A 9,304-nucleotide genomic window follows, 5' to 3' on the forward strand; every position below is an offset into this window, starting at 1 on the left:
CGGTGCTGTCGGGGCGGCGGGCGCCGCACGGCCCCGCTCCTCCCGCGGTGTCGGGCCGAGCCCAGCACCGCTCCGGGCGGGGGAGGGTTGCTCGCGCAGCCGCGGCGGCGCAGACGCTCGCGGGGGCCGCTGGGAGCCGCAGTCCCGGGGCCGGAGCTTCCGCCGGGCCCGGCGCGGGGGCCTTGGCGGGGCCCGGACGGCGCTGCCCTTCCGTGCCTCGAGGGGCTCTGCCCACAGCACACTTCTCCTCGGGGAACGGGGAGGGTCGCGGGGCCCCGCCATCGGCCCCTCTCCACACGGATCGGCCGCGCTGTACACCTGGAGCTGCTCCAAGCCCTGCAGAAAAAACGCTGGCGCTAGCGACAGCAGCCACCACCAGCAGGATGCCTGATTTTGGTTTAATCAGCAACTTGACAGCAAAGCAGTCTTTTATTTCAATTACAAAGGCGTTAAGCATAATGCATCCCATCTACGAGATCCTTTTTCTTGGCTAGAAACAGACAAATATTTTGTCTGACATCACTATTACTTTCCTTTGAATTTAGGTTCAGTGTGGTAAATGTGGATGGAAAGTTTTCTATTCAAAGGAAAATGCTGCATTTCAGAATTTGATCCCAATGATGCCTCAGAGCTTTTTTTTGATTTTTAAATTTTTATAGATTTTAGAAGTAGATGTGTAGTGAATGTAGATTTTAATGTAGCTGTATTATATCCCTTACCCTGTAGCATAATGTTTACACGTACCCAACCCTACTACCCTATTTCATATCAATCCCTCTAAAATTCCGTTAGCATGTTTAGTCTTCTTTTCAAGGTAGAATTGTAGAAAAACACCCTGGACCAGAAGATATCACACAGACACAGCAACCTTCAAGCCCAGAACTTTGGAGGAACTCCAAGGACTGTAGGTGTAATGAGTGAGTGTAAAGGGGGTACTTTTGAATTAGATGATCAATGGAGCATAGAGGCGTGAGAACGGAATCATATTAGGATGTGAAACCAGCTAGAGTATGGTACAATGTAACTTCATGGCACAAGCTAATTGTAAGGTCCGTTGTGCCTTTTAGCAAGTCAACCTGATATCCCCTATTATCAGAGCTGAGTTCTTCCTTGGTTTTGCTACATATTGCAAGATCGATACATCTACCCTTGAAACACAATGTTAGAGGTCATACATAGGGGTGAGAAAGATGATGATGGGAGGAAGATGATGTGGGCAGGGGTCGCTCGCCCCTTGCCCTACAAGTAGGGCATGCGCAGACTGTTGCCATTAGGTAATGATCAGGCGGTGTTTGGCTGCCACTCAGGCATCACCTTATACTACGTACTGGCCCTACGTAGTGTAATGTGGAACTGATAAAAATGGGGTGTCGGGACTGCTGAGCTGAGCGATACTCATCCTACCACCGAGACTGTGTTGCTCCGCGGGGACGCCCGCTAAGCACGGGTACCGACCAGCTGCTGCAGATCCTGACAGCCCTGGCCTGTCTGTGCAGGTAAGCACAGTTTTTTGATAGGAAGCAGCTGAGAGAACAAACTTTTTAATATCCTTTTAGTGCTCCTTTAATTCCCCTTTTATGTTTATAGTATTTTTCCTTTAGTTTCCCTTTTTACTAACCAATATCATGTTATCCATAATACTGTGTTAAGATCCTTATTTGGTATCCCTTTTCACTAGTTAATACTGTATTAAATGCTGTTCGTAGTATTTGTTTTAATGCCACCTGATAAGGTAGTTATTTTGTATCCTTTTTTAGTTTTTGATTCCTCTTGCTAAGTTTATTATTATTATTTTTATTCTCACTGTAATAAAAGATATTTTGTGTGTTTGAATATTTCTGGCACTTTTCTTTATTCCGGACATGTATCCAAACGAACTGTTACAGTGAGTAATGATGAAATAAACAATTTGCTCATCAAATTATATCTTAAATTAATATACTTTATACTGATATAGTTAAAGCTTTGCTTAGGCTGAAAAATCATAAGTTGCAGAATAGTTAACCATAATGCTGACATGACAAATTGTTATGCCTTGCTAAATGAGTATATTATATCCCGTTATTCTAAAAGTGTATTGTCCAAGTGTACTTATAAGGCAAGGAGGAGATGGATAAGGAGCAGAGGGTCAAGCACAAGGACGATAAAGAGGAAACAGGACTGCCATCTGGAAAGTCCCACATACCAGGCCTCAAGGACAGCAGACTAATCAAACTATCGGTGGGAAGTCCCTAGCAACTAAACTGAGCCCGGGAAAGAAGGACCAAACAGAATGGAGCCTGCGAACCTAAGTCCAATAAAGAGATGACAAGTGACTGTGGGAGGGGAAATTAATAAGGGTATAAATGTTGCTGTTTGCTTGTTGCGCTTGCGGACCGTGAGCGGAGCAGAGGTCTCCCCGGTCACCCAGCACGCTGTTTTGCTCATTTGCACTTTCAATAAATCTTATAATTTTTACTACTTTTCCAATTTAAATATTTTGGTTTGATTTAACCGTAACAGTAGGTGCTGCAAAGAAGACAAAAATGAGGAAGTAGGGGTCCCAAACACCCCCAGAACCAATTCCCAAAGGGGCGTGTCAGGGGGCAGAACGGGGCAGAACCGGGGGTGGACAAATCTGGAATTGGATGGATCTTATTATAAAATCATAGAGCCACTGTCTGGGCGTGTGCACATGGTACATATTCCTCTAGGCCTACGGACTCATTAAAGGACCTACTTTCTTTTAAATTGGCCTGGAGTCTTTTTCTCCATGGTCTTTTAGGCAACACCAATGAAATGCTATTAAAAACAATTAGTTTTTAAATCAAACTACGATTTTCATAAACATCAACATTTTGTCTATAGTGTTTATAGTGTGTATAGGACTTAAAATGTTCATAAAAGCACTAACTGTATTTTCAAAATGTTCACAGTGTGTTTAGAGTTTGTCAAGAGTAACCACCACACACTACAACTTCAAGTAAATCTCGTTTGTAAAAGAAATGGAAGTGTGCTCAGTTGAAAGCATTCAGATTCCTCCTAGTGGTAATAAATAGCAATAAATACATCTAGGGAATAAATCTCAGAAACTGGGAAAGGGCCTTGCAGGAGATGTTGTGGTACATTCCTGTACCATCACTGTTGAGGCTATGGACTTGGTGCAAAACAAATGCTGAGCTGCAAACACTAACTAGAATCCTCCAGCAAGCAATCTGAGTGAGAGCAAACAATCTGAGTGAATCAAGATGTCCTGGCTCTTTTAGTTCCTTGCTGGTGTTCAATTGGACATCACTGTTCTCATAATTTACATAGTGAGAGACACAAGCATTCTGCAGTGGCCTATAAAAACAAACACCTCCAAAAAAATTCCCAAACCCCAACACCAAAACACTCCAAACCCCCCAAAAGATTAAAAAAAGCCATCCCCTACTGATTGCCACCCTAACCCAAACCAGGAGATTTCGCCCTGCAGCACTTGGGTGGTTCCTTTTTGCAGACTCTGGGTAGGGAAAGGCATAATGCTGGTGAAAAACTTCAGCACAAGATACACCAAATCTTTCTAAGCAACCACAAACATTTTCTACATCAATTTACCAGTTCCCTTTGCTGTTTAGATGGCATTTTTAGTGGAAGGTATCCATAACTTCATGCTCCACCATAACTTCATGCTGCCATCTTCCAGCTGCACCTTACTGCACACACAGCCTGTCCTGGCCATTTCATACAGATTTAGATATCCTAAGTACAGTCTGCCCAGAAGTTGCTCAAGCAAATCCTTCTGGAAGGCAGTAGGAGTTTACCTGCCTAAGAAATGGAAGCTCACTGCCAGGATATCAACAGGAGGCTGTGTCCAGAGCGTGTTCTGCAGGCACGTATCGTTCTGGGGGCAGAGAAGATGCCTTTTGATTCCACAGCATGATGCCATGATTTATTTTGAGAGTCATACCTGGCAGCTGCTTCTTGCTGGTAGGGCCATTGTTGCTACCACCTGGTGTGAGAGACTGAAATGTTACAGTTAATGGCTTAAACATTGTTAAAATCACCAAAAGATTTTTGTTCACTGTAGCAAAATGTGCAAAGAAGCAACTGCTCATTTGCGACCACTGAAGCCCATCCCTCCCCGCATATGCTTCCTGACAGGAACTGGACTGTGAATTAAGCCAACTGATGGGAACTTGAGATAAGATAAAGACAGTACTGTTGTCCAAATATCTCAGGTCTAAGGGGAAGTAAACAAGCCTGAGGGGAGAAGAATGTGTCCACAGAGAAAGCCATCAGCAAATCTGCAGATGACACCAAGATGGGGGGGAGTGTCAATCAGCTGGAAGGCAGGAGGGCTCTGCAGAGGGATCTGGACAGGCTGGAGAGTTGGGCTGATTCCAACAGGATGAGGTTCAACAAGGCCAGGTGCCAGGTCCTGCACTTTGGCCACAACAACCCCCTCCAGCGCTACAGGCTGGGGACAGAGTGGCTGGAGAGCAGCCAGGCAGGAAGGGACCTGAGAGTTGGGATTGACAGGAAGCTGAACAGGAGCCAGAGTGTGCCCAGGTGGCCAAGAAGGCCAATGGCATCCTGGCCTGAATTAGGAACAGTGTGGCAGCAGGAGCAGGGAAGTGATTCTTCCCCTGGACTCAGGGCTGGTGAGGCCACTCCTGGAGTGCTGTGTCCAGTTCTGGGCCCCTCAGTTCAGGAAGGACATGGAGGGGCTGGAGCAGGTCCAGAGAAGAGCAACAAGACTGGTGAAGGGACTGGAGCACAAGTGCTGTGAGGAGAGGCTGAGGGAGCTGGGGTTGTTTAGCCTGGAGAAGAGGAGGCTCAGGGGAGACTTCCTCACTCTCTACAACTACTTGACAGGAGGTTGTAGCCAGGTGGGGATTGGTTTCTTCTCCCAGGCAACTATCAGTAAGACAAGAGGGCATGGTCCTAAGCTCTGCCAGGGGAGGTTTAGGTTGGATATTAGGAAGAAATTCTTTACACAGAGGGTAATCAGGCATTGGAATGGGCTGCCCAGGGAAGTGGTGCATTCTCTGTCCCTGGAGGTTTTTAAGATGAGACTAGGCGTGGCATCAGTGCCATGGTCTGGTAACCACGGTGGTAGTGGATCAGGGGTTGGACTTGATGATCTCGGAGGTCCCTTCCAACCCATCTGATTCTAAGATTCTAAGATCCCATTCTCAGCAGCTATGTTGACAATAAACTCTGGCTGGGTTGGCGGGGGCGTAAAGCCCTAATCCACAGACTCATTTGTTGATGTGAGGTTTGCACTACCTGAGGGGGAGGGTCACACCCTTTAAGTTGGAATGGTGCTCTTTATAAAGGTAACTGTCCTCTGCTCAATTATAAAACTTCCCTTCTTTCCCCCCAGGAAGGTCTGATAGGGCATTGTGAGAGCCAGCTGCCATGTCTTAGAAGGTGTCGTAAACCATCAAGACCCTCTGAGGCCTTCCACCAGCCTTCCAACACATGATCCAAAAGTGTTGCAACAGATCCAGAGTTTGTTGCAAGAGACAGTGTAAAAGTTCCCCCCCACCCACAGGGGAGGTACTATGGTGTTCCCACCTAGCCTGAGTGCATTTTAACCCATCAGACTTTGTGTTCCATGGGCTTTCCCCTCCACGCCAGGATCCAGGCTGCAACCATCACATCGACCAACGGACATCAAAATTACAACAATCAAGTGACATCGCAGGTTCCAAGGGTGGTGAATGTACACCTTTCTACTCTTATGCTTTCTTTTTCTTTCTTCTCCTTTATATATTTTCTTAAGTAATATTTTTATGCTTTCATATTGCTATATTACTAGAGATAATAATAACCAAAACAGCTACATACCTGCTCTCCATTGCAACCAAATTGTTCTAAAATAAACACTACACATATATGTATTTACAAACACTGATCATTCAGGGTCATCTCACTAATCCACCTCTAGAGATCTGTTAGTAAGAGCCTGGGCTACCCTTCTCTTGTGAGGTGGGCCATAACACCTGGGTCCTCAGAAGAGTGGACATTTGGTATTCTCTGGGTCAGGATTCTCTCCACTCTTCTGTATCCCTCTCTATGACTTTCTCCAGCCACATGAAGCTATGAAGTCAGACTGCAGAGTCTGCAAGCTCTAAGAAAATCTATCAGACCCTCAGAGCACAGGGTTTATAGTTCCTTGCTGTGCACAGCTCCTTTTATATTTAGATATAATCTCTTTCCTTCTCAAAAATTATTTTTTTTAATAACAACTCCCAAACCAGTGTAGCTTCAATTCAGCCCAGGAACAGTAACGTGCTGTATGTGTCACAGCACAGCAGTGATGACAGATTGGAACAACACTATAGTGATCCATATTTTTCCTGCACACAGATCAATATAAGCTTATTTTATGCTCCTTTACCCGTTTTCCTTTGCTCTAGTTGTCTAGATTTTTTTGTGGTTTTCTTTCACTATGTTTTTTTTTCTGTTAAATAGTAAATAAAGGCATCCTGTATTTTTACTTCGAATATGGTGCATGTGATAAGGCTGCTGAACACATGGGCAGTGCAAATATTTGTCTAGGAAAAGCACAAGCACTGTTTTCCTCCTCTCATTTATTGCTCTGTCCTCAGTTAAGCATGTTCTGGGGAGTTTAGCAAGGAATGTTTACTAGAATGTCTTGGTTCCATGTACCCCCACACTGATATCTTAGATCAAGTGATCAAGAACCTTCTATTACCATCATTTTTAATGACAATATAAAGTCTATAGAGCAGACAAGAATTCTACATTGGTTCATGAACTGTAACTCTTCCAAAAGAAGAGGGAAGCATTTAAAAAATAATTCACCATTTGCGACAGAGCGTTACAGTGACAATAAATATGCATTTTTTCCAAAGATCAGAATAAAACCTCCCAACTTAACATGCTATCCAAAATTGCAGGTGCTAGCAGCAGGTCACCCCTAAACGCATTTTCTTCCATCATAAAAGTTTGAAAATCCAGCAAATCTGTGTGGTGAGATGCTTCAATAAGCACAGTGGTTAACATGGACATTAAAAGCATCCATGGCTGCTGAGTAATTATTCATGTCTCTGAACAGTTGCTGCCCTTGCAGGCTTGTACAGACACTGATGTAGAAGCTTGTGCTTCCCAAATTTTCCTGCCAGCCACACCAGCCAGGGACCAAGTGTCTCTAAAATGAAAGCTGAGAGTGTTGTACACAAGATGGCACAGAGGGAGAGGTGCCAGCATGCCACCAGATATCCTGGCCCTGCTCCAGCCCAGTGCCAGGCTTACATGGCCTGGTGGAGAGTCCTGGGCAGCAGACAGGACAACATGAGCAAAAGAGAAATGCAATAGCTCAGGTCCAGAGCTAATGCACTGCAAATTCATTCAATGATACAGAAGCCAGCAGTGCTTGTGCCTCATATGTTCAGCCAGTCCCTCAAATAAACTTACATTGCTTTTGGCTCGTAGAAGGAAATTAGATCAGGAGTTCGCCAGCAAAGCATTATCATCCAATAGAAGGTTTTTGTTTTTTTTTGGTTTGGGTTTTTCTTCCCGCTTCATGCTCCCTCCTAAGAAATCTTTGCAAGTGTGATTATGGAGCCTAGATCAAGCTGCTGACAAACAGACCAGCAATTTGGACACCACAGTAATTGATAGAAATACCCACGATGGGTGAAAAGGGATTCTTGTACTTGTCTGCAATGAAAGAAAACAGACAATTCTATTCAATCTTTTTTTTCTGAAAGAAAGGAGTTTGGGAGCATTTTTGCTCTACATTACAGAACAATTTCCTTGGCAGCTAAACTATAAAAAATACAAAAGCAAAAAAATTCAAATAAACCAATAAAAATTTTATGGAATTGCCTGTGTTCAGATTATGGTTCCAATCTTCCTAGGCACTGTCCTTCTCCCTAGGTATTCCAACATACAGGTGGTGCAGGGATGGCTGGGGACCATCAGCAAGAAGCAGGAGCAGGCTGGTTGTGATGGGATCATCTTCCAGGGTTCGGAGCTACTCAGCAGGGCTGATTGTCATCTCATCATCTACCAGTCTCTCCAAGATACATCTTCTCCTAAGGGGCCAAAAGCCATCTGAAAGTGACGATGAAGGAGTTGAAAACTGCACAGCAACAAGCAGCCAGTGGTCCTCACAGGTTGCCCAGGACATGCAAGGGAGTGCTCTGCCGTGCGCATCTTGGTGATGAGAAGTCTAAACCAGAATCAGTTTTCCTCAGCTGCAGAGCTGGGTATTTTTTTGTGCAAACTAACCATTCAGGAATCTTCATTGAGTGAGAGCATGTTTGTCCACATCCATCACCATCCTTCCCAGAGAGGTGATGTTCCTGGGAAGGTCCCCTGGCAGCACCAGCACAAGCAGTGTGTCAGAACTCTGCGCAGGAGCTTTCTCACACATCTGTGCTGTCCTCTACAGGGGCTTCCTGAGGCAAACACCAGGCCACCTTAGTTATTTTTGGCTGAACACCATCAACTGTCACTGTTCCTTATATGCCTGCAGATCTATTAGCATGATGCCTCAGAGCTTTTTGGGTTTTTTTAACTTTTGTAGATTTTAGAAGTAGTTCTGTAGTGAATGTAGATTTTAATGTAGCTGTATTATATCCCTTACCCTTAACATAGTAGTTACACATACCCAACTCTGTTACCTCATTCCATATCAATCCCTCTAAATTCCGTTAGCGTGTTTAGTCTTCTTTTCAAGGTAGAATTGTAGAAAAACACCCTAAGGCCTGGACCAGAAGATATCACACAGACACTGACCTTCAAGCTCAGAACTCTGGAGGAACTCCAAGAATTGTGCATGCTGTGAAGAAGATGAAGATGAGGAAGAAGGGGTCCCAAAGACCCCAAACCCAATTCCCGAAAGGGCATGTTGGGGGGCAGAACCAGGGCTGGACAAATCTGGGATTGTGTAGGGAATTGGCTATGGAACACGGTTTGCCCAGGCCGTGAGAAGATCTGAGATAGCAAGGCCACAGTGTCTTTGTAAGTGCTAGTTGGCTGGTAAACAGGACGTTGTGGTTAGCAAAACAAAAGCAACTAAAAGCCACTTGTATCAACATAAGAAGGGAGTAAGAGGCGGAATCAACATTTAAGACAGAGCCAATAATGAGCTTAGCTTTTGCAATATGTATGAGCTAATTATAAAGCATATATTAAGCTGCTAGCAATGATCAATAAATGAAGCTTGCAGATTCGCATATCGAGGGTCCCTTTTTTCCCTCGTCCGACAGGATTGGATGGACCTTATTATAAAACCATAGAACCACTGTCCAGAGGTGCACACATCCTTGGATCTCAGGCCTGAGATCCAAGGATGTGTGCACCT

Source organism: Lepidothrix coronata, unplaced genomic scaffold (genome assembly GCF_001604755.1).
Source record: "Lepidothrix coronata isolate B3197 unplaced genomic scaffold, Lepidothrix_coronata-1.0 Scaffold108, whole genome shotgun sequence".
In the NCBI taxonomy this organism is placed as follows: Eukaryota; Metazoa; Chordata; class Aves; order Passeriformes; family Pipridae; genus Lepidothrix; species Lepidothrix coronata.